Raw genomic sequence first — 23,598 nt, 5'->3', positions numbered from 1 at the left:
GCACATAGCGCGGGAGAGAATATGAAAATGTCACATGTGTTTTTGACGGAATTTCAGGTTGCATAAAACCAATAGGTAGGGGTGGCTGAACCACCTTCAATACCAAAAGACGAGCTGCATATAACCAGACATGGCCACCGGAGAAGTCTCAAACCAGGGGTAAGTATGTAGTTTTGTGATGTAGATGAGCTAGCCAGCTCAGTGAAGCGGCAGCAGGAAACGACAGGTTATTGCTGAAGACGTTTCACAAGACGAGAAAGTCCATCCGGCCGCAGTAGAGCTCAAGGCCCCCCCAAGCCTTACGGCTCGGCCGGCTGGCAGCGCGCTATTGCCCTCTCAGGGAAAGCCCGAATCACGCGGCGGCGCCCGGTGAAAACTGTTGCGACGCTCGGACACTGGCGTCATGCTGCTGAATGGACAAGTGGCACCTGGGATAACCAGTGACGCGTTTTCCCTGTGGGAATAGTTTTACGAATGAGCCGCGAAATTTCTCAGTGTGGTCTGCAGGAGGAAGGCGGCGTTCGAGCAAGCGTCGATAATGGTGGGGATGCCACTTTGTCTCGTAGAGACGCAGAACGGAATCATTGGCGGCTGAACAAAAGTACGTTTGCAGTGTTCTGAAAATGCCATGAAAGATACACCTCAATGAAGAAACTGAAACATAAATGGTGTATTGTAGAAAGCAATCATAGAACTTCCTACAAATTCTGGGAGTTACCAAGAATAATTTGCTGAAGTGAATAAAGTTAAATAATGGACTGCAAGATTGCTGTAAGTAATGTATCCCAACAGGCAGCTACGGTGTAAACTATGACAGAAATACTTGAGGAGTAATTTTGTTTGCCGGCCGGTGTGGCCGAGCGGTTCTAGGCACTTCAGTCTGCAACTGCGCGACCGCCACGGTCGCAGGTTCGAATCCTGCCTCGGGCATGGATGTATGTGATGTCTTTAGGTTAGTTAGGTTTAAGTAGTTCTAAGTTTTAGGGGACTGATGACCTCAGCAGTTAAGTCCCATAGTGATCAGAGCCATTTAGTAATTTTGTTTAATGTAGACAATCCTCCATCGTCTTAAGATGCATTTCTCAAGAAATTTTCAGATAACTTGTGTTGGCCAAGTTTTGGCAGAACTTCAACGATGAAATCATTTCTTTTGTTTGATGACTTACACGCGACGAGTCAGAGAAAAATAAACAAAAAATAAAAAAAAACGAAAACATTCCCATTACTATGAATGCACTTGTTGCAACGTGTTTTTGCGCGGCTGGTACTCGGATTTGGGTAGTGTCCTTAAGAACAATCAGCTCACAGGCAGTCGTAGCAGAGAGCAGTTTAATATAGACGTGTCCTTGAGCTCTGATGGAATGCAAAATCGGTGGAGCTCTTGCGCAGTTTCAGAAAACTTGGCAGCAAGAAATAATCTGAGCAGCGCAAGGAACAAATGATAACATTTTGTGGACTAAAATTGGCCATAGTGCCGAAGAACGAATTTGCTTGTTTGCTATGGTGGCTGCATAGAGGCATTATCTATGTATCCGAGTCAAATAAACAAGAACTGTGGAGATCAGGTGCAATGAACATCAGAGGCACACTAGATTAAGACAGGTGACTAAGTCAGCCATTGCTGAACACTGCCTGGAACTAGATCATGCCATGAAGTATGAGGATACCAAGATTCTAGCACAAACACCCAGATTCTGGGACAGCGTCATAAGAGAATCGATAGAGATTAAAATGGCTGACGATCTTATGAATCGTGACACAGGGTACCAGCTAAGCAGAGCTTGGGATCCGGCTCTGGAATTGTTAAAGGAGCAACGGGGCCAGCTGCAACACTACACAACAGAAGAACCAGAGAGTTGGAGATGGTAAACAAGCCCCTGACGGACTGCCAGGCGCACCAGACCGAAGATGGAACACCCAGAAGTGGGACTGGTGGGCGCGGACCGCAGAGGGAACATCCAGAGCCGCAGCGGACGAAAAACGGAGCGGCAACGCTCCAACAGGTCGCAGGGAATGGGCGCGGACCACAGAGGAAGCGCCTGCAGCCGTTGGTGGAGGGGGAAGGCCATAGGCATAAATACTGGACCAGGTCCACTCGAGGAGCAGTCTCAGGTCGCACCTGATGAAGGTCTCGAGCTACGAGACCGAAATATCGTGCAAGTACGACGCTGATATCCGGCAGAACACCCGACAACCCAAGATGTCAACTACTTTCTAAATAGACCGCATCTTGATTCCGGCGGAACGACAGGGCTTCCTCTAGTATCCGACAAGAAGAAACAAGCATCTACTTACTAGGGAAACGAAAGTTTGGTGGAACTATTACGCAACGCAGTCCAGTCCAAATCTCCTCAGGATTTATATATCTCCAGCTTTCCAGTCCAAATCTCCTCAGGATTTATATATCTCCAGCTTTCCAGTCCATTCTTTTCTTCTTATTTCTGTTAAATTTTTCCTTCTTCTTCCTGCTCCTACTTCGTTCTCTCTCTTCCTCGTTTCCTCTGCTCTTCCTCATTTTCTCGCCTGTCACGATAACGCATCTCTATGGAACTGCCACTGAGAACACGCTTTGCGGCTGCCGTCCCCTGCTTATGCCATTGTGTTTAAGACTCACTGAAATGACTTACGGAACTGATACGTCAGTATATATCTTTGAGGTATTCGAGGTCGTAAAAGCTGATACACAGATAAGCATGTTTTCGTGCGAATATCAGTGACGTCACAGATGCAGCCCAACTCCACTGTTGGAGGAGAGATACCAGAGGGGAAACAGATAATTCGACACACTGTCGGGAGCTGTCTTATCTCCAAACAGCTTGCAAGGGGGAGACGTGGCCTGTGGCACTGTCGAGCAGGCAGCCGGAGCTGATTGCCAGATGTCGCTGAGAAGGAAGTGGCGCTACCACTCCTGTGACGGCTTTCTGTCTTAGCGCCAGAGATGAACTTGCCAGCTGTGCAGAAATTTGGCGGTGTACCACTAGCCGAAGTGGCGGAGGCTCCTGACGGCTTACACCGAATGTTTAAATGTTCATTCCCAATAACGATCTCTAGACTAAATTTTATGGAAACAGGAACAGTAAATATAAGCGATAAAATGCTTTCCGCTTTGAATGTATTTTGTAGCAGCGACATCGTTTACTATTACCCACAAAGGATAAATTACAGCTGAAGAGTTTTCATAGAGGCGCTTGGAAACATACGTAACTATCAGAAGAAAGAAGATAATATTCTCCTGCCGAAATTCTTTGAGTTTCATTAGCAAAGCAAAGCTGTCGTCAAGCCGAATGTTGGTCTGAAGACTAAAGTGTTTTACTAGGCATCGTCGTGCAGGAAGTGGGATGCTTTTGTCTTCCTCCGACCCTTAAACTGGCTTACCCAGCAGCTACACAAGGGCCTACAGTTTAGAGTGGACTCCGAACTAGAGTGCAACTTAACTTTCTTCACATTAACAAGCCAAGGACAGAGATGAAAGAGACGACGTGTGACAGAAAAACATTGATGTACCCTTGGACAGGTAATATGGCATTTTTCCACAGTGCCACAAAGCTATTATTACTTGACAGAGGGTGCAAACATATTATCATTCGTCAACGGAGTATCTTGCTCAGCTACCATAAGTGGACTGGAGATCCTTCGAGAAGAATAGAGATAATTATTTGTCTTTATTTCCATTCACAAAAGATACAGCAGTAATATAACTTTACTGCACAGCGTCAGTTTTGGACCGCTCAGAGAGTTAGTGTATTTTGGTCACCGTTAGCCATTGTGGTGACGTTGTAGGTCCCTGTTTTGTTGTAAGCGTGAGATATCAGAAAAGTGACGAATATTAGCCTACGAAGGTTAATACCTATTACGTTCTTCAGTATTGCGTTTCGAGTCTATCTTCGCAAGGTAGCTTTGTTTCGCCGCTACATTTGTTAAGTGGGTTTCTCGTATGAATATCAGTACCATCCTACATTCCCCTTTCCAGTCGTGTACTACTCTAAAATAAGCAAGAAACACCCATTAATAAGAGGGGCTTCCTTATGCTAGTACAGCAACATGGATGCGTGGGATGTTTGTTGACATTCTCTCTCCCTCTCCTCCTCCCCTCCTCTCTCCCTCTCTCTCTCTACCTCTCTTCTCTATCTATCTCTCTCTCTCTCTCTCTGTATCCCACTCGATCATCACTTGGCTATACCGTCACAGGCCACTGTAGGAAAACTTATAGTTTAGGTACTGTTTTAAAGCGGCTGTTTTCTCCAGACCAGTTTATTTATCAAACTAATGAGTACCCAGTTTTTAATGGCATTCACACTATAAGCAGCTAGCAAAATTCCAGTCAAAAGTACAACAATTTATCTTCTCACCCATTCTGATCACGAAAATGTTGCTGTTACTTTCTGTCTTTTTCCATTTCGTATCCGTGACAACTAGTGAACTCAGAGTGTGGAGATATTGCAGTTCCTTCTGTGAATAGATCCTCCAGCAAAGTAGTGTGCTAACATCTCCAAAGACTATACTTGAGCGTCCTTCGCCTGTATTAGACAAACGAACTGATTCATCTGTAGGTAATACTGAGAACACACACATTACCCACTCCACAGTTACGCACGGTGGGGCCGACGCCGTCCCCCTATTGCCTTTTCACGCTTCGCCCGAAGCGCGCACGACGCGAGACGTGGAATAATTGGCAGGCAAATATTACCGCCACTCCTTCGCGGTACGGTCGTTTTTTGCCCGTGACTCAGGAGTTCGGCAGGCGCCTTGCGCCTTGCCGACGGACCTGGGCCCAGAAGCTCTCCCGCGTGACTAACGGCGGACGCCGTGACATCAGCGGCGTGTCTTTCTCGGGACACTGATGTAAGGAACGCTCCAGGCGACCGGCGGCATTCCGTATGCCGTCCGCGCAGCCGTACGCCAGTACACCACGCGGCGAGCGAGCCCAGCTGGTCTAGGTGACGTCACGGCTGCGGCCTTGACCCTGCAGGAGCGTGGGACGTCGACAGCGACCGGTCAGTAGCAAACACCCTGACATTCGTCTTGCCATCACCTGGCCGACCCCTGCTCGTCTCTACGGTGAAGGGCGGCTGTGCCGGAACGAAAGTACGTACACGGAGCACGAACTGTGTCACCTGCTAATGCTACAGTCACGTCGGTAGTGAATGTAACATCTACGTCGAGTCTGTAGAGTTGGTGTTAAACTTCTGGAACTGCAAGAGCGACGTGAAACACTGCTTAAGACATCAGACTTTCCACTCGGAAGACGTCGCTCTTAAATCCTTGACTGGACTGACTATTCTGATGTTGCTTCGTCAAGATCCTTCAGAATCGCTACAGAGAATATGAAAACGCTCCTGGAAAGATATTCCTGCTTTGTTAGTCAATAGACATCGACAGTACCTTAAAGTGCGAAGAAAATAGGAATGGCGAAAACGGCAATAAAAAGTCTTAACGAAATTGAGAAGTATTTTGAAAGTGCATCGTTCTCGCAAACGTGGGACAACAGCTGATGATATAAATAAAGAAAACGAAACACCACAGACGTATCATCAAACAAATCAAACAAATTTATATCAAACGACTAGTCCCAGCGTAGCCCTCACACCATTTCCCGGTCCACTATAAACCAAAGAGTACTTTCATTCCGTGGCTCATGTATCGTAGAAGCCATATAATACCAGTTGTGAATTGCATACATGAAGTGTGTATACATGGACATCATGTCCATGTGATCACAGTGGTGACAACACGTTGTAGACTAATACTCCTTATGTATACAGTCCACGATAATTGACTTATATGGGTTTTACGACACATGGGCTAAGGAATAAAGGTACCATTTTGATTTCTAGTGCACCTGAGTATGCCGTAAGTGCTGCACCCAAACTAGTCACTTCACAAATTTCTTTGATGATACGGCTGTAGTGGTGCGTTTCCTTATTTTAAATTAAGAAGAATGCTTAAAATCTTCTTTAGTTAGTGCTCGACAGATTTATAAAAGACATTTTTATGTATATCGCAACAAAGCTGCTAAAACATTATGCTGCAACTTGTTTCTGCTATTTATGTCATCACCTGGCAGACTTAAGATTTTAAAATTATGTATACTACCGGAGCGTTATTATAAAATGGGATATCATATCCTCTGGAATACAACACGAAAGTTGTGTTGTTTCAGTGGCGAGGCGGATATCTCTGTAACTATGTGGAGCAGTTGCGATTGGCTGTAGGGCAGCTCTCAAGCTGGGTACTTCAGCATACGAGTTATTCGTTCCACAGCTACTAACCTTAGCAGGTAGTTAAACGAGTGACACTGCTGAAAGTGTCATTATCTGAATCTACAATCCTTCATTTTATACGTATCTTCCACCCTGATGTTAATCCTAGCCCCTTACATGTTGAGATGTCCCCTGAGTGTAACCCCTGACTGATTATTCTACAGTTCACTGTTTTTCGTTAGTGATCCTATCTTAGGGACCTCGAAATAACAGGAGGAGGAAAGGAAATGATCAGACAAACTTCTACTTTTAAACGTACTGGGAAATACGTTTGACCGACGATGCAGTACGACTTCCTGCTATGTCGTCGCCACAGTGCTAGTCTCTACGGTCATTTATTTTCCGAGGGAAAGGCAACAGCTCGATGTGACGAACGTGCTGTGAAAGGTGGACGGTTTTCCTATAGCTCTCTGCAGAGCAAAAGCGGCCGAGGTGTAATTTCGAAGTGCTTCCAGTTCACACAATCACACCAGCGAGAGTAATGAATCAAGCTGGACGTAAAGCTTAATTTTATCGCATGACAAAGTTCTTACGTGTACAAAAATTTCCCAGAAGCAGAAATTAGTCACCATAGAACTTGTGATTCTTCAACTTCTCGCGGCGAAATTCGTGACGAAATAATTCACGTCTTAACAATAGGATGTTAATGTCCAAAGGACACAATATTTCGGCAAGCTGTTCTGTTGCTATCGTCTGTAGAGCTGATGAAATGTTCATCAGCGCGCCTTGTGATGGCAATGAGATCGCACGCCTAAATATAATGCTCCTTGGTCACTGAACTCCCGCTGTTCACATCTGAACTAAGTCGTCACTATAAGACTTATCCGATGCGCCTTGTATTCATCAGACTAACTTCTCTTACTGCTGGGTTTTGGTAGGAATCTGCTCCTGTTTCCTTCATAAAATTCAAGTCCTTTCGTTTTTGTGTAAATAAAGCCATCTATAAAGCTTAACACGAGGGCGTGCTGAAAAGTAATGCCTCTTGAATTTTTTGTGCGAAAACTCTTAAAGCGTTTTACATAAAGCAAACGTTATTAAAGTTCTCTATCTTTATCCTTCATGTCTACATATTTATTTCCGAACTTAGTAATCCTGGCGACAAACACATTTCTCCCAACGAAAATCCAGTTTGTGGATACCACCATTGTAGGACGTTTGTGTTTGTTGACAGAGTCGCAGACTCACCTCTGCTTGCAACGCTTCATCGCTATCGAAGTGATCACCTCAAAGATATTCTTTAAATCTGGGAAGTAGAAGAAAATGGAATGGGCCCAAGACGGAACTGTATGGAGAATGATCGATGACGGTGAACCGAAGGTGTCGGATTGTTGCAGATGTCTGAGCGCACGTTTGGGGTCTGCCATGAAGGTGAGAGCGCTGTGTGTGTGGGCGAACTTTTCGAATTCGAAACTCGATTACAGCACGCTGTTTCTCACGCACCGACACCCGTTACATACCGCCATGTTACACGCTGCAATTTCCAGTGCTCAAGCGGCAGAGGGCTGCAAGTACATAGACATGAAGAGTAAATATGCAGAATGTTAATAACGTTTGTTTTATTTAAAAAGCTTCAAGAGCTTTCACTTGAGAAGTTCGGAGGAATTATTTTCCAGCACGCTGCCGTATATTTCTTTATTCGTAATACGTTATCTAGACAGCTTTATTTCCAGAAATTCACAATGATCGCTACGGAAATTTATTTATTTTATTGGCACATTCGCTTCTAGCTTACTTTGAGAGGAGCCCCGATGAAACTTTTATACATACCATACAAACAATAGGGGAAGGAAGTCAAGCTTAGTTGCGCAGGTATAAGAAATGGCAAACGGCCATGTTTGTCGGAGGAAATCCCTCCCACCCGGAATATGTAGAATAATTCATTCTGTCAAACGATAAAATCACAGGAAATCTTATTTTCCATAGCCAGACAAGGATATATACCCCGTTCCCTCGATGTACCAGTCACGTACGGCAAACAATTGCGCCACCTCCAGCAGTACAAACACCCAAGAGGACTAGAATGAAATTTTCACTCTACAGCGGAGTGTGCGCTGATATGACACTTCCTGGCAGATTAAAACTGTGTGCCGGACCGAGACTCGAACTCGGGACCTTTGCCTTTCGCGGGCAAGTGCTCTACCAACTGAGCTACCCAAGCACGACTCACGCCCCGTCCTCACAGCTTTAATTCCGCCAGTACTTCGTCTCCTACATTCCAAACTTCACAGAAGCTCTCCTGCGAACCTTGCGGAACTAGCACTCCTGGAAGAAAGGATATTGCGGAGACATGGCTTAGCCACAACCTGGGGGATGTTTCTAGAATGAAATTTTCACTCTACAGCGGAGTGTGCGCTGATATGAAAAGGTCCCGAGTTCGAGTCTTGGTCCGGCACACAGTTTTAATCAGCCAGGAAGTTTCACTCAAGAGGACTGGTAATGTAGGTTCAAATGGTTCAAATGGCTCTGAGCACTATGGGACTTAACTTTTGAGGTCATCAGTCCCCCAGAACTTAGAACTACTTAAACCTAACTAACCTAAGGACGTCACACACATCCATGCCCGAGGCAGGATTCGAACCTGCGATCGTAACGGTCACGCGGTTCCGGACTGTAACGCCTAGAACCGCTCGGCCACTCTGGTAATGTCGATATTACTGAAAGTGCGATGAGGTGTATTTGGGCAGCAAATTTGCAGGTATACCTTGAAACTGGTGTTCAATGGTAGGCTTTTTGATTAGCACAGCGACGCGGGCAGAGCAGATCATTGGAGTGAGCAGGTCTGTCCCATAGTTGGTGGAGGGTGTGGCGCGTGCTGTGGACTGACGGCGCAGCGCGGCGCGCCGCCGGTGTGAGATGTTGGTTATGAGTAAGTAGACCAGCGATTAACGGTGCCCCCGCCGACAAGTCCTGTGAATCATGGCCCTGAATGTGGAGCGTGCGGCGATTTCGCTGAGATTCGGCGTGCCCCTGCGCGACCTCACAGCCTCCTTGGGCCGCGGCGCTGGCGGTCCGTCGCTCTCGCCGACTCGCTTCTCTGGCCGGCAGCCGTAGTGTGGTCTGTATGGATGCGGCGTCATCCAGTTTGGTTCTATGACGCTCAGAGCGCTCTAGATTGACGTTAGTGTCACACAGAAATTTATTGGTGGCTGAGTTCCACAAAGTTTGCCCTGTCGTTATTTTTTCCCACGACAAAAAACAGTGTTTTGTTATTGCAGTTTCTCTGATACATGATTGCAGCTGTGTTACAGTTATCTGCGTTTACTAGAATAAATTTTCTATTAATCTGTGTGAGTACCAATAGCTCAATGTGGACTAGTTTTGAAAGTCTGCATTCATCAAGAATCTCCAGTTAACTGGAGATAAATTCACTATAACAGAATTATTATATTCTTATTACAGCCTACCGTCGCATTTGTCTTTAAAATGATAACAAGTTTCGTTTATATTCTGAACATTTACTCACAAGTCAAAAGAAATAAAAGATATGCTACGGTTCCGATCTTACATAACTAATTATAAATATGTTTCAGATTACTTATATGAGCCCTCTGGAGTGGCCGAGCGGTTCTAGGCGCTACCTTCTGGAGCTGCGCGACCGCAATGGTCGCAGGTTCGAATCCTGCCTCGGGCATGGATGTGTGTGATGTTCTTCGGTTAGTTAGGTTTAAGTATTTCTAAGTTCTAGGGGACTGATGACCTCAGAAGTTAAGTCCCATAGTGCTCAGAGCCATTTGAACCATTTTTTGCGTTTGTTATTTATACACTATCACTGAGTACCTTTTTACGACAGTAACACGTCGGATGGTCATATAGCACCCATTGTGGTCACTTACGAACTGATTGACGGTTTAAGTAAAACTATGGGTTGGTTCAAATGGCTCTGAGCACTATGGGACTTAACATCTATGGTCATCAGTCCCCTAGAACGTAGAACTGCTTAAACCTAACTAACCTAAGGACAGCACACAACACCCAGCCATCACGAGGCAGAGAAAATCCCTGACCCCGCCGGGAATCGAACCCGGGAACCCGGGCGAAAACTATGGGACCTAGTCTATCTTCTGACTTGTTGCTTTGGTAACAAGGAAGTGATTCTGGTGATGACTGACAACAGTCGAAACTATTAAACTGTCATACAGGCCCCAAAATGCTAAGAAGCACCTAAGTGTCAATTGCAGAGTAGTTACATATGTGTAGAAATGAGATATAGACAATTTTGAATAAAAAAAGTATTTTTCAAAACGGTTCAGGTGCTCCGATCACTGCCTCCGTGTGCAGGGTGTGACTGTTGACAACTGGAGTCGATGTTGCTGGCCGCGGCAGCAGCAGCAGCAGCCGGGTCCACGCGGCTGGATGCTGTGGCAGATTCTCCAGCAGGGCAGCGCGCGCCGAGGGGAACAAAGAGGTGCTCCGCGCTGGAGCCAACGGGGTCAGCCCGCGGTGACAACTGGCGCATATGGGTCAGGCGCCCCGCCTAACGCAGCTATGCGGTCGCGCCGGCTGCCGGGCCAGCTGCGAGCCCGCCGCGCCGCCTATTAACACGCTTTATTGTCCCGGCTTAACGGTCGCTGTCAGGAAGGTCACCGGTTCGAGACCCGACAAGCGCGAGAGCCGCGCGACCTCATTCCGGGCCAGCTTCGGCCGCGGCTCGCGCTCTTCCGGTACCGCACGCGAGGCGTCTGCTCTCGGAGGCGCTACGGGGGGCGTGGGCGAAACGTACTCCAGGCTTATGAGCGACTGGCGACGGCAGGAGGGCTAGGAAGGAGGACTAGAGTTTCATGCCCCTTTGTTGATGACGTCATTAGGGACGAAACAGGGGCTCAGATTGGGGAAAGGAGATCGGGTATGCCCTTTGGAAGACTGCTGGAATACCTCGTGGTTTGGTTCATGTGCGTAATTGGAAGATTCTTCTGCACCCACGCTCATGGGCTCCTTTCCTTTGGCCAAATCTGAATGCCTTACCTTAAAGGTAACCGTTCAACATATATCAGTACCATTCCTATCTAGTGTGCTAGTGGCGATGGGAAATGTGAGAGGGTGAATACATAGCTTCTTCCTCCCCAATCAACAGAGTAGAGACACCTTTATTTTAAAGGGTGTAGAATAATAACCGCTACCAGTCACAATAAAGGTGATTTTATTAAACAAATGACCGGTTCGGACTTGTGCCCATCTTCAGACGGTTTACATTCAGATGCACGTTCCCATAATGTTGAAGATCACTGTTTAAATTAAAAAAAAATGATGTGTTCATCATCAAATCATGAATGTAAACCAACTGAATATGGGCACAACCCCGAAACCGGTTGTTTGTTCAATAAAATCATTTTCTATTATGACTGGTAGCCATTATTATTCTACACCCTATTAAGGAACAGTCCCGCAGTTCAGCCCCATCCATTATGGATAAAATACATTTTCTCTGTATTTAATATTCTCTTTCGATGGACAGAAGAGAGGTGATACTTCCACGTTCAAGACTTGGGTAAAATACATGAACACATGTGATAAGAGACAAATTCCGTATTAGTCCAATATACCTCGTCCCCTTCCATCTTTTGCGGCAATCCTGGATTCCTCGTTTGATGAATAAATACAAGTCAAACAGAACAGCTAGAGGGATACGTAGCCAATCTACTGCTGCTTATTAAGAAAGTCTCACTGGAGAACAACTGTATAGTTGCAAAAATGGTTGAAATGGCTCTGAGCACTATGGGACTTAACGTCTGAGGTCATCAGTCCCCTAGACTTAGAACTACTTAAACCTAACTAACCTATGCCCGAGGCAGGATTCGAACCTGCGACCGTAGCAGCAGCGCGGTTCCGGACTGAAGCGCCTAGAACCGGTAGGTCACAGCGGCCGGCTGTATAAGTTGCATTCGACAGCTAGTAAACAGAAGTGGGTGTTCGCTTCATGGTAAAACAACTAATTTGTTTGTACCTTCATCCAAACTATTTCATATTTGAATTATGCCTTTATAAAATCTCCAATTTTTTTCGATGTAAATGGGAAAAATAAATTGCAGATGGAAACCCGTGTGCGAAACCGTCGTCCACCGAAGCAACTGAGCTTCGCATTCATAGTAGACAAGAGCTGTCTATATAACAGCTAGCTCCACCTTCTCCACTGGCGATCGTGGACAGCATTGCTAGGCGTTCCGCCGGCGATACATCACCGTACAAAGTTAAGTTTACTGGCGAAGGGGTGGTCTGTAGTGTCATTGGATGACATTTCTGGACACGGGCTCCTGACCTCGATTTGTTCTTCAAGACACCCTCTACAGCCCCTCGAAGTTTATCGCATCATTTCTGGGACACCCTGTGCGTCGTTAGAGCTGGTCGTACGGAAGTGTCCCAAACGCTACACGTTATTGTTATGCAGAGTCTTACTCGTTAAATCTAAGGTGGGTACATCGTTAGTTGAAATAAGTAGAGGAAAGCAGCTGTCAGTTCGAAGGCTGTTTCTCCTAGGCGTGGTCGCACGAAATGTGATATTCCATACCTTTACTCCATCCCAACTCATATCTCTAAAGGTTTTTCCCGGATGGTTCCTCCGAAAGCGATACGGGAGGTTTCCTTCCGCATTTTCTCCAGTCCGACCTTCAGCTTCATCTCCAATGACCTCGTCATTGGCAGGAACTGACGCACTAATCCTCTACCATCTCAGCCAACTAGCAAAAGGGAGACCTATAATTTAAGATGGAATCGAAACTGTGGCTTATCTATTCTTTTCAACATTGAAAAACTTGAAACTTCCTAGCTGGTTAAAACTGTTTACCCGACGGAGACTCGAACTCACGAAATTTCCCTTTCGCGTGGAAGTGCTGGCTGGATTCCACGTTTGACGAATAAATACAAGTCAAGCAGAATAGTTAAAGGGACACGTAGCCCCTCCATTCTTGCTTATTGAGAAAGTCTCACTGGAGGAAAAATGTATAGCTGTATTCGACAGATAGTGAATAGGATTGCGTGTTCGCTTGAAGGTAAAACATCTAATTTGTTTGTACCTTCATCCAAGGTATTCCATATTTGAATTATTTATTTCTAAAATCCGCCATGTTCTTCAGTGTACATGGGAAAAATAAATGGTTGGTGGAAACCCGTGCAGAAGCTGAGAGGTCGGGTTCTGAGTCGTGCTTATGTGGCTCAGTCGGTAGAGCATTTGCCCAGTAGGGGCAAAGTTCCCGAGTTCGAATCTCGGTCCGGCACACAGTTTTAATCTGCCAAGAAGTTTCATATCAGCGCACACTCCGCTTCAGAGCGAAAATTTTATTCTGGACTGAAAAACTTTCTTGGATCCATACAAGAGTCGAATTCTGGACCAATCCGAGTCAACGTGCTGCACGTATTTCAAATGTGGAATGTCTTTCAGGAATTTTAGCACCGTCTCTGGTGGGCGTGGTCCTTTCGCGAGATGAGGGAACTGCGTCACCGTGCAATCGCCATCCCGTCCACGGAGCGCCGCCACACTCGTTGCGCGCCTCGGCGGCTGGCGCTATTGATTTCTCGTACGGCGCCAACGCCACAGCCTCCGTGGCGTCACTCCGCCGGAAGGCAGGCTGGTACTCGAGAGAAGAGCAAGTGTTTCAAACACGTTAAGGCAGCTCCTAGCGAATCTTCTAGTACTCCAAATACTGCAGCGCGTGTCTTTCTTTCACAAGTGCCTTAAACGCTTTTCTCTTTAATAAGAATGTAGACAGACCTTTACAGGAAGCTGACACTGATGAAAAATGGAAAGGAACGTGGGATTTTTTTCATTATTCAACTTCTTATTCGCTCTGTGTTGTATTTGATGAACGGCGTCGCGGAATAATTGAGAACTGTTGTACCATTCACTACTCACGATCAAGTGATAATCTTCAACTGACCGATTGACACTAAATCAATTTTAAGGAAGATTCTTTGGCGTAAAATTCATGATTGGTTTCAGTTTCAGCATCTGTGATACATACGTGCATCTGTGGGGTAGACGTAATGACTAAAAACAGTCATGTGTTTGACGCTAAGGGATTTTCCTTAAATTTGGCGTAGTATTAATCCGTGACTTAAAGATGGCCACTTGATAGAAACTAATTGCCTATGAATAAATATTTTTACAGTAGTTTTTGGTGGTTCCATAATGCCGTTCTTTAAATGCTTTGCAGCTGCACAGCTCTCCAAACAGAAAAAGTTTTATACTCTCTTCGTTCCTTAGAAGCTGTGCCACGAGAGCTATTGAGTTCCCAGCCAAGCGCTTAAGGGACAGGCAGGAGTTCGATGAAACGAAGAACACCCCTATAATGAGTTGAAGTGTTCCACGTAGGTTTCAATGACAGAGGCTGTAGTACATAAAAATGCTACACACTCTCTTAGTAGACAAAAAAAAATGCTCTAATCCCGCTAACCCACACACTGGGGCTCGCTACTGAACCCTGTAAGCTCTCTCAGCTGCTAATGCAGGCAACTGAAACCGCAGCTGCTACTCGTCAAGTAACTATACAGTTGTCGTGGAGTGAATGAGTAGACATCGTTTCATTCCTCTCACTCGTCACGTCCTTCGTAGTACCTATAATTGAACAAGTCCTCGATACTGAAATTACAAATGGTTCAAATGGCTCTGAACACTATGGGACTTAACATCTGAGGTCATGAGTCCCTTAGAACTATTTAAACCTAACTAACCTCAGGACATCACACACATCCATGACCGAGGCTGGATTCGAACCTGCGACCGTAACAGTCGCGCGGTTCCGGACTGAAGCGCCTAGAACCGCTCGGCCACCGCGGCTGGCTGCAATTACATAAGTAGCACTTAATTACGAATGCAGCAACTCTTTTTGTGCACGTGAATTTTATTAAACCTATCTGCTTCGTATCTTGCTTAGCTTCCGCAATTTACGCTCGCAGAGTGAGACCGTGTTTCGCATTTACTCAAGGGCTGATTTGGTAATAGACTGTATTCAACGATGGACACATTCTATGATTCCGTCCGCAAAATGTTTATGTTGACGTACATGTGTTACTAAAAGCAACTTGTACTGAAATTTTGTGCACCTCATCTTTGACGAGTGCAAAAGCTGAAAACCTGAATGGAATCACAGCACAGTTTCAGCAGCTTCCAGTCACACAAGTCTATGCCGAGAAAATGTTTTTTCTGAAGCCGTTGTCAGATGAGCAAAACACAAGAGGTCTCTTGATGCACATTCTATGAGTGTCGGAAAGCACTGGTAGAAGATGCAAAGCAGTTAGCTAAACAACACTGGAACAAAATTTTTATAGCGACACTGTGAACGATGGAGAGGTTAATTTGCGTTTACTACGTGCACGTTACGCTGATGGTATTTTTGGAGAAAAAGTCAAAGCTGCCCCTGAGAGTCAACTTTTTTAAAGGTTTTACCTGGCTCTCAGATCTAAATCATGTCGCAAAAATGTCCCCGAAGAATGACTCGTAAGCCATCTGGTGCTTCCCTTGACAGAAAGTGCTCTCGAGCGCATAATTTTTCCTGCAGTCGCTTCAAGGAAAGACAGGGATTCTCGCAGACAGCCTGCGGCGTTGTTTCCTTCCTCATACGTAAGCGCTGGGATGACGCAGTTGGATGCTCATTGAGAATCCTGGTGCAGCTTTACTCGGGAAAACTGTTTTCCCAACGGCAGCAGCTGCTGAAGAATCGAAGCACGAGCAACGTACACGGCTAAATATACTGGGAGGCCATTCGCTTGTTTTCTGCCTACACGTCTTATTGATCGACAGCGTCTGTATGTACTGAAGGTGCATTACTCTGGAGTAGACGTATTCTGAAACGTTACTTCAATGCTGACGTCTATGTTATGTGTAAATGACATGAAATCACGGTACTACTCTGTGATCATTGTCACTACTCAATATAACTGCCACCTTCAATGTATATTTTTTTTCTTTTTTTTCACGTCAACATCTTTCGGCCACAGCCATTCTCAAAATAACTTTTAAATTTTCGAAGCACTGTATCTTGTTCACGTCTCTCATGTACTCTTGTACCAAAGATTAGCGATCAAGCCGGTAAATTGTACTGATGTCTATATTATACTGCTTGTCCACTGCGGTGTACTTGCTCCATTCTGATAAAAGTTTAGACACAGCTCAAGTTTGAAAAACAGTTGCACCAATACGATATAACATATGGCATCTTAGTGATGCGAGAAGACTCGTTCCATTTGAGTCGAGTTAGTATTTCACCTCTCATCTTTTCAGATTTATAAAGGAGTCTCTGCTACAGGAAAAAACCGAAGCTGAACAGTAGCAGCTTGACCCGAGCCGGTCTGAAGGCATCAAAACACTGACTTTTATGGTGTAATCTGCTTTGTCCTTTTCAAAGGAACACTGCTAGACTAAGCCTTAGAGAAGATACATCTTGATGGCGGGCGAGGATTACATCCAGCATTCTCGGTTACGAGCTCTCACAGCGCTATAAATAAGGGAAATTTTCATTATTCTCAGCCAGTCTGATAAAATGTTGCAATCTAATACAGTTACCGGGAACAGAACCCAGAGAATACGCTATAGTAGACATCAGAAGCAGCAAACAATGGAGACCGGAAACGCTGGTCTTATTACTAATGCAAAGTAACGCCCAAATCCCCGCCCAGTCTGTGTCAAAATATCTAATGTCCTCGCTGTTCAACTTTGAAACAAAAGAAGTCGCAAGTCATGCCACCATGTTATTCGGAATAGACTTCAGGGGATCGATGCCGAAATCTTTCACACTCGATACACAAGGAAAGTGAACAGAATTTAAGAAAAATAATTCAGGCCCAAAAGGCAATGTTGTCTTTTTCAGTTTTCCTTCTCACGAATTTTAAATTTACTTACAACAAGTAAATAAATAAGGCATCTTCGGGCGAAGTGGACAGAGGTGGTTGGGAAAGACGTTGACCACAACGACATTCAAGGCAGAGATCAGTACAGAATGCTCATTAGAATATCAGATCCTCTGCGCTCTCTAACAGAAGTAACCTGCGTCCAGAAACTGTAGTGAAATGAACCCAGGAATGGAAAAACACCTATAAAGGAAGGATGAGAGACTACTGGGCTAAGAGGAAAGCTCCCCATAAGTAGTAAAAACACCTATAACGGAAGGATGAGAGACTATTGGGCTAAGAGGAAAGCTCTCCCCATGAGTAGTAAGTACGTGGCACGGTGTAGGCCTAAACGGAATGTACGAGAGGCGTTCAGTAATTTTTTTTTTTTTGGTCATCAGTCTACTGACTGGTTTGATGCGGCCCGCCACGAATTCCTTTCCTGTGCTAACCTCTTCATCTCAGAGTAGCACTTGCAACCTACGTCCTCAATTATTTGCTTGACGTATTCCAATCTCTGTCTTCCTCTACAGTTTTTGCCCTCTACAGCTCCCTCTAGTACCATGGAAGTCATTCCCTCATGTCTTAGCAGATGTCCTATCATCCTGTCCCTTCTCCTTATCAGTGTTTTCCACATATTCCTTTCCTCTCCGATTCTGCGTAGAACCTCCTCATTCCTTACCTTATCTGTCCACCTAATTTTCAACATTCGTCTATAGCACCACATCTCAAATGCTTCGATTCCCTTCTGTTCCGGTTTTCCCACAGTCCATGTTTCACTACCAATGCTATACTCCAGACGTACATCCTCAGAAATTTCTTCCTCAAATTAATGCCGGTATTTGATATTAGTAGACTTCTCTTGGCCAGAAATGCCTTTTTTGCCATAGCGAGTCTGCTTTTGATGTCCTCCTTGCTCCGTCCATTATTGGTTATTTTACTGCCTAGGTAGCAGAATTCCTTAACTTCATTGACTTCGTGACCATCAATCCTGATGTTAAGTTTCTCGCTGTTCTCATTTCTACTACTTCTCATTACCTTCGTCTTTCTCCGATTTACTCTCAAACCATACTGTGTACTCATTAGACTGTTCATTCCGTTCAGCAGATCATTTAATTCTTCTTCACTTTCACTCAGGATAGCAATGTCATCAGCGAATCGTATCATTGATATCCTTTCACCTTGTATTTTAATTCCACTCCTGAACATTTCTCTTATTTCCATCATTGCTTCCTCGATGGACAGATTGAAGAGTAGGGGCGAAAGGCTACAGCCATGTCTTACACCCTTCTAAATACGAGCACTTCGTTCTTGATCGTCCACTCTTATTATTCCCTCTTGGTTGTTGTACATATTGTATATGACCCGTCTCTCCCTATAGCTTACCCCTACTTTTTTTCAGAATCTCGAACAGCTTGCACCATTTTACATTGTCGAACGCTTTTTTCCAGGTCGACAAATCCTATGAAAGTGTCTTGATTTTTCTTTAGCCTTGCTTCCATTATTAGGTGTAACGTCAGAATTGCCTCTCTCGTCCCTTTACTTTTCCTAAAGCCAAACTGATCGTCACCTAGCGCATTCTCAATTTTCTTTTCCATTCTCCTGTATATTATTCTTGTAAGCAGCTTCGATGCATGAGCTGTTAAGCTGATTGTGCGATAATTCTCGCACTTGTCAGCTCTTGTCGTCTTCGGAATTGTGTGGATGATGCTTTTCCGAAAGTCAGATGGTATATCGCCAGACTCATATATTCTACACACCAACGTGAATAGTCGTTTTGTTGCCACTTCCCCCAATGATTTCAGAAATTCTGATGGAATGTTATCTATCCCTTCTGCCCTATTTGACCGTAAGTCCTCCAAAGCTCTTTTAAATTCCGATTCTAATACTGGATCCCCTATCTCTTCTAAATCGACTCCTGTTTCTTCTTCTATCACATCTTTTGGCTACAAAAGACTATTTTTCAACATAATCTCCGTCCAGTGTAAAGACCTTAGGCCATCTTACTGGCCTGTATGCACACATGGTACCACTCTACGTGTCGACGACAGAGTCAACGTCATGCTGCATCAATGACTTCCGCGTCTTGCAAGTAGTGCTTCGCTCAGAGTGCATCCCTCTGTAAGGACAATGGAGTTTCATTAGCTCCTCTCGGGCACGTAGACGTTTTTGAGGTGTTGTGTTGTCATGGGGAAGAAGAAGTTCGTTTCCTTCTGTCGCTCACTTCAAAAAAGAGTGTCCGCACGATCCAACACTGCAGAAACCAGAGCTGTGTGCGGCCAGCCGGTACGCGGGATCTCGGGCAGGTTCGCACGATCTTGTTGCGATGATGGCAGTCGTGTCACTCAACGACTCACCGCGCTTTTGTTCACTGCCACGTCTCCGTAGACATTCTGCAAGCATCTGTGAATCTGCGATGCTCTGCTTTCCCTCCAAAAGAAACTCAATGATAGCTCTCTGCTTGGAACGCACTTCTGTTGCAGACGCCATTTTGAGGGCTACTTATAGCGCTGCTACCTGTTGGAACTTCATGTAACTAAAGGGGATGAAGCAGGAATATTCCACGATTCCCACAACGAATTCCGTATGTTTTCAAAGGAAACTGGCCGAGAAAACGAATGTGTTGCATTACCTGGCGAACGTCGACAGTAATAACAATAACAACACAAAATAAAATCTGCAGTCGCTTTTAGGAGTCAGTGAACAGACGAGTACCAGTAAATCCCCATCTCATGTATAAAACGTTGTATTTCCCGAAATATGCGTCTCAAAATTACATAATTTCGCAGGTGCGTTCAGCGATATATGTGAATACTGTCTACAAAATGTGTTGCGAGTGGAATCAGTAGTAAAGAAATAATAAATTAAAATGAATGTCTGATGCTGTAGTCTTACTGTAGGAACAGTGGAAATGTGGTAATCGATGAACTTATTTCCTTTCGTGATTTTATCGGATTTGGGTGTGGTGGGGCCCGTCAGCGAGAGAAAGTTTCGTAATGGTTAGAAATTATGTGTAAATTAGTTTGGAAATCGCTAAGTGCTCACATTCTCAAATACTGGACGACAGTAGTCTGGGTCACTCAGTATACATAGCTTCAGAGCGTAATACTTGACTTACGGCGTTAAACCTTTACCATAAGATTGTAACTCTTAATGGGTAGATTGTGTCAGCATTTAAATTTTTTTAAAATTTGATCAATGTAATATAGATGGTTACTGGATCGGTTCACAAAAGTGAAACACAGAATAACACCAGCGTATTGACTTTTATTACATAAGCAACAGGAGACAAAACAAGACCTCGATTCGGCGCAGAATGTTGCAATACGAGCGTAGCTCGCGCGGCACCGGCAAATAGGCGTTCTCTACGGAGTGTCGAGGGATGCAGGCTTTGTGAATGGGCGGACAGGGCTAGGTCAACGCGTGAAAGTTCTGGAGGGCGGCGCGCCGCTGCGACTTCATGAATGGACGTCGCGTATTGATCGGCCAGGGCCCGGGCGCCGGATCAGCTGACGGGGCGCCGGCGGCGCGTGGGCGGTGCTCCTGTACCTAGGGGCGAGCGCTCAGACAGGTGACAGGGCCGGAGGCGGAGGTATATACACCGTAACACATTCCAAAAGTGCTGCCTTAATTGGCACCAATAATCTGCGGTAACCCGCGCGAAATGAACTCAGTGTCCTGTACATCATCCACAATGCAACATCACAATGTCATTTCCCCAGTTTTCATTTTACCATTCAAGTATGAGTAACGCTGGTACAGCTAGAACTTAGTATTAGAGAGTAATATTGAAGGGGAAAGTAAAAGTAAAACTACAGAAACCATTGATTAAGGAATAGTCTTTTCCAGGCAAATTCTAAAAGTGCTTACTCAGAAACTGTGGCAGTCGACAGTCACCTGCAGAAAATGTGCTCTACATTACGTACAGCATCCACAACGATTCTAACAGTATCATTCTTCACTTTTGACTTCGTCAGTGCGTCGCTTGCTGTGAAGAACACTGATGCATCTAGAACTTATCAGTAAAGAGCAATACTGAAGGGAAAATTTACAAGTTCTCTCCTTACTAAACTACATTTTATTTCAAACAAACTACAAAAATCATTCGTTAAAGGGAAGTGGATTTCATTAAAATCTTGCAAATTGTGTTTGCAGCTTATATGGATTTTTCAAGAGGTGTTATGTTCAACTTACGTCTGTAGAATTTCCTATTCTGCTACTCTCAATGCTTGACAGTGGCATAACGCCGAACTTGCAATAGCAGAATATAACCTTCTACTGCCATAAATAAAATTTGACGTTCTTTAGCAAACATTCGTTTGAGCACATAACAAGCAAAAAATTTCTCTAGCAGTGGTGCGTTGAACGGAATGAAGGAATAAAATAGGTGAAAAATGACAACGACATCAACAGTCATTTTAATCGTACTTCGTTTAATGAACAAGCTTCAACCATATTGACAGCACATATTGTAATGTGATTCCATCTCCCTGTTACGTGAATAATTTGAACTAAGACATCGTCAAAACGTGTTAAAACATTTTTAAATATTTTTTTAATTTCATTTTTGTCTAGGATCAGGCTGGGTATTTGAAATGTTGATTTAATATCGTGTTTTTACAGTGTCATTTTAGTATACAGTATCAATGAAGGTGTAGAAAAATAATGTAGAAAATGCTAAAAATGATTCATCTTCAATAATTCTTCCTTCTTTCAAAGATTCAAACGTGTGTGACTGTTCTCCGTTAGGACTGAATAAGCTTCTAGAAAATCAATACATCTGATAGTGACGATAATACAAAAAATTCGTACTGGATAACAAAGCAAACAAAACCACGATTCTGTTAACATTTTCTTATTATCAATATATGGTTTCTCTGACGAACAAATTATACAATGTGACTGGATGATAAGCCGGCCGTGGTGGTCTCGCGGTTCTAGGCGCTCAGTCCGGAGCCGCGCGACTGCTACGGTCGCAGGTTCGAATCCTGCCTCGGGCATGGATGTGTGTGATGTCCTTAGGTTAGTCAGGTATAAGTAGTTCTTTAAGTTCTAGGGGACTGATGACCACAGATGTTAAGTCCCATAGTGCCGAGAGCCATTTGAACCATTTGACTGGATGTCGCTAAACGTATAAAATTTCTTGTGGCTGTCATGCTGTTAGCATATTGTCAGACACCACGATTCTAAACACAGCTGGAATGTGTATACATGTACAGCTTAATTCATAAATGCATGAAATGTCATTGGGAAACTGAATATTAGATGAAGCTATAAGTACTCATATTTACGATTTATTGATAGCGTCCATTTGGGGGAAAGGAGGAGGGGGGGGGGAATGTGTCAAGGAGGGAAGACAGACGACAGAGGGAAGGGTTGAAGTTCAGGAAACGATGGAGAGAAACACAATGCAAATGAGCTCTCTGATTAGGAAACTGAACAAGAGTATTTAACGCAAAACTCGAGTGTTGCGCTCCTCAAATGCCAGCAGGGGTAGGCTATCCGAGCGCCCTAGGCGTCTCGTGTAACTAGCGCTGCCTGTCGGCGCTTTAGCGAACTCTGTGGCTACTGAGCAGACGCTAGACTTCACAACACGATTAATAAAGCGGAAAAGGAGGAAGACGCATATGGTCCTTTCTTGATCATTGCAATTCGCCCTGCTGATCCAGACATCTGTACCTGGGAAAGTGTTGTTCTGTAAGGGAATATAGCTCCCATAATTTTTATTTCAATTCTCTAGAAAAGCAATTTGATGCAGCACTCGCTGAGACGAATCAACGAGAAGCATGAGAACATAAGACTTGAATCACTATGTCCATTGTTTATGTTTTTTTCTGTTGCTTACCATCGCTGATTAAACGTTGTATTTACAACGTATTTGGCGGTATAAGCTCAAATCAGGAGAGGCTCCTAGAGCAGGAAGCGTCTCAAACAGCGCGACAGACAAACACTCTTGAAAATGATAAGTATTGTCGCAGGAAAATAATAAATATTTAAATACAAAATAATTACTTTGCTGGCGTAAGTTTAATGGACGGTTTGTCTGCGCTGAATAAAATATAGTAATATAATCGTGCCACATAAGCAAAAGCCAGGTAGTTTTGAAAGACAGACACGTTAGCTAAAAATTATACGATAATCGTGGTTCAATAAGCTATTGGTCGGAATTTATCTTACGTCAGAAACACATGGGAAATCTCCCCAGTAAGCTTTATTTATAAAGAAATAGGTATTTACTAAAGTCGAGTTGATTAACTTCAAGACTGACAGTACATTGTCAAATCATAAGGGGCACAGTAGTTAGTCTGCGGAGTCCCAAAAGGCCAGAATCGAGACACACAGCAGTTGAAGAGTACATTTAGTTTTCGAGCTCTGTGTACAACGTCGGTTGACATAGCAGTGCGCAGCGTCCGCACAAGACGCATTTGCCGCTGGCACTGTCGGCTTGCGATCGCTGCGCCGCTGAATCGCTCGACGCGACGCTGCCAACGGCGCAGCAGGCACGTGCTTCTGAGCGCCAGCG

At 44.6% G+C, this 23,598-nt stretch overlaps 1 protein-coding gene across 1 annotated transcript in view; it reads right to left on the bottom strand.

Moving 5' to 3' along the window:
• LOC126090559 (early growth response protein 4) overlaps positions 1–23,598 on the bottom strand; it is a 145,978-nt gene that overhangs the window by 16,721 nt on the left and 105,659 nt on the right. The gene's annotated exons all lie outside the window — the stretch shown is intronic.

The sequence above is a fragment of the Schistocerca cancellata genome, chromosome 1 (genome assembly GCF_023864275.1).
Source record: "Schistocerca cancellata isolate TAMUIC-IGC-003103 chromosome 1, iqSchCanc2.1, whole genome shotgun sequence".
In the NCBI taxonomy this organism is placed as follows: Eukaryota; Metazoa; Arthropoda; class Insecta; order Orthoptera; family Acrididae; genus Schistocerca; species Schistocerca cancellata.
This window is presented reverse-complemented; position numbering and strand designations above follow the sequence as displayed.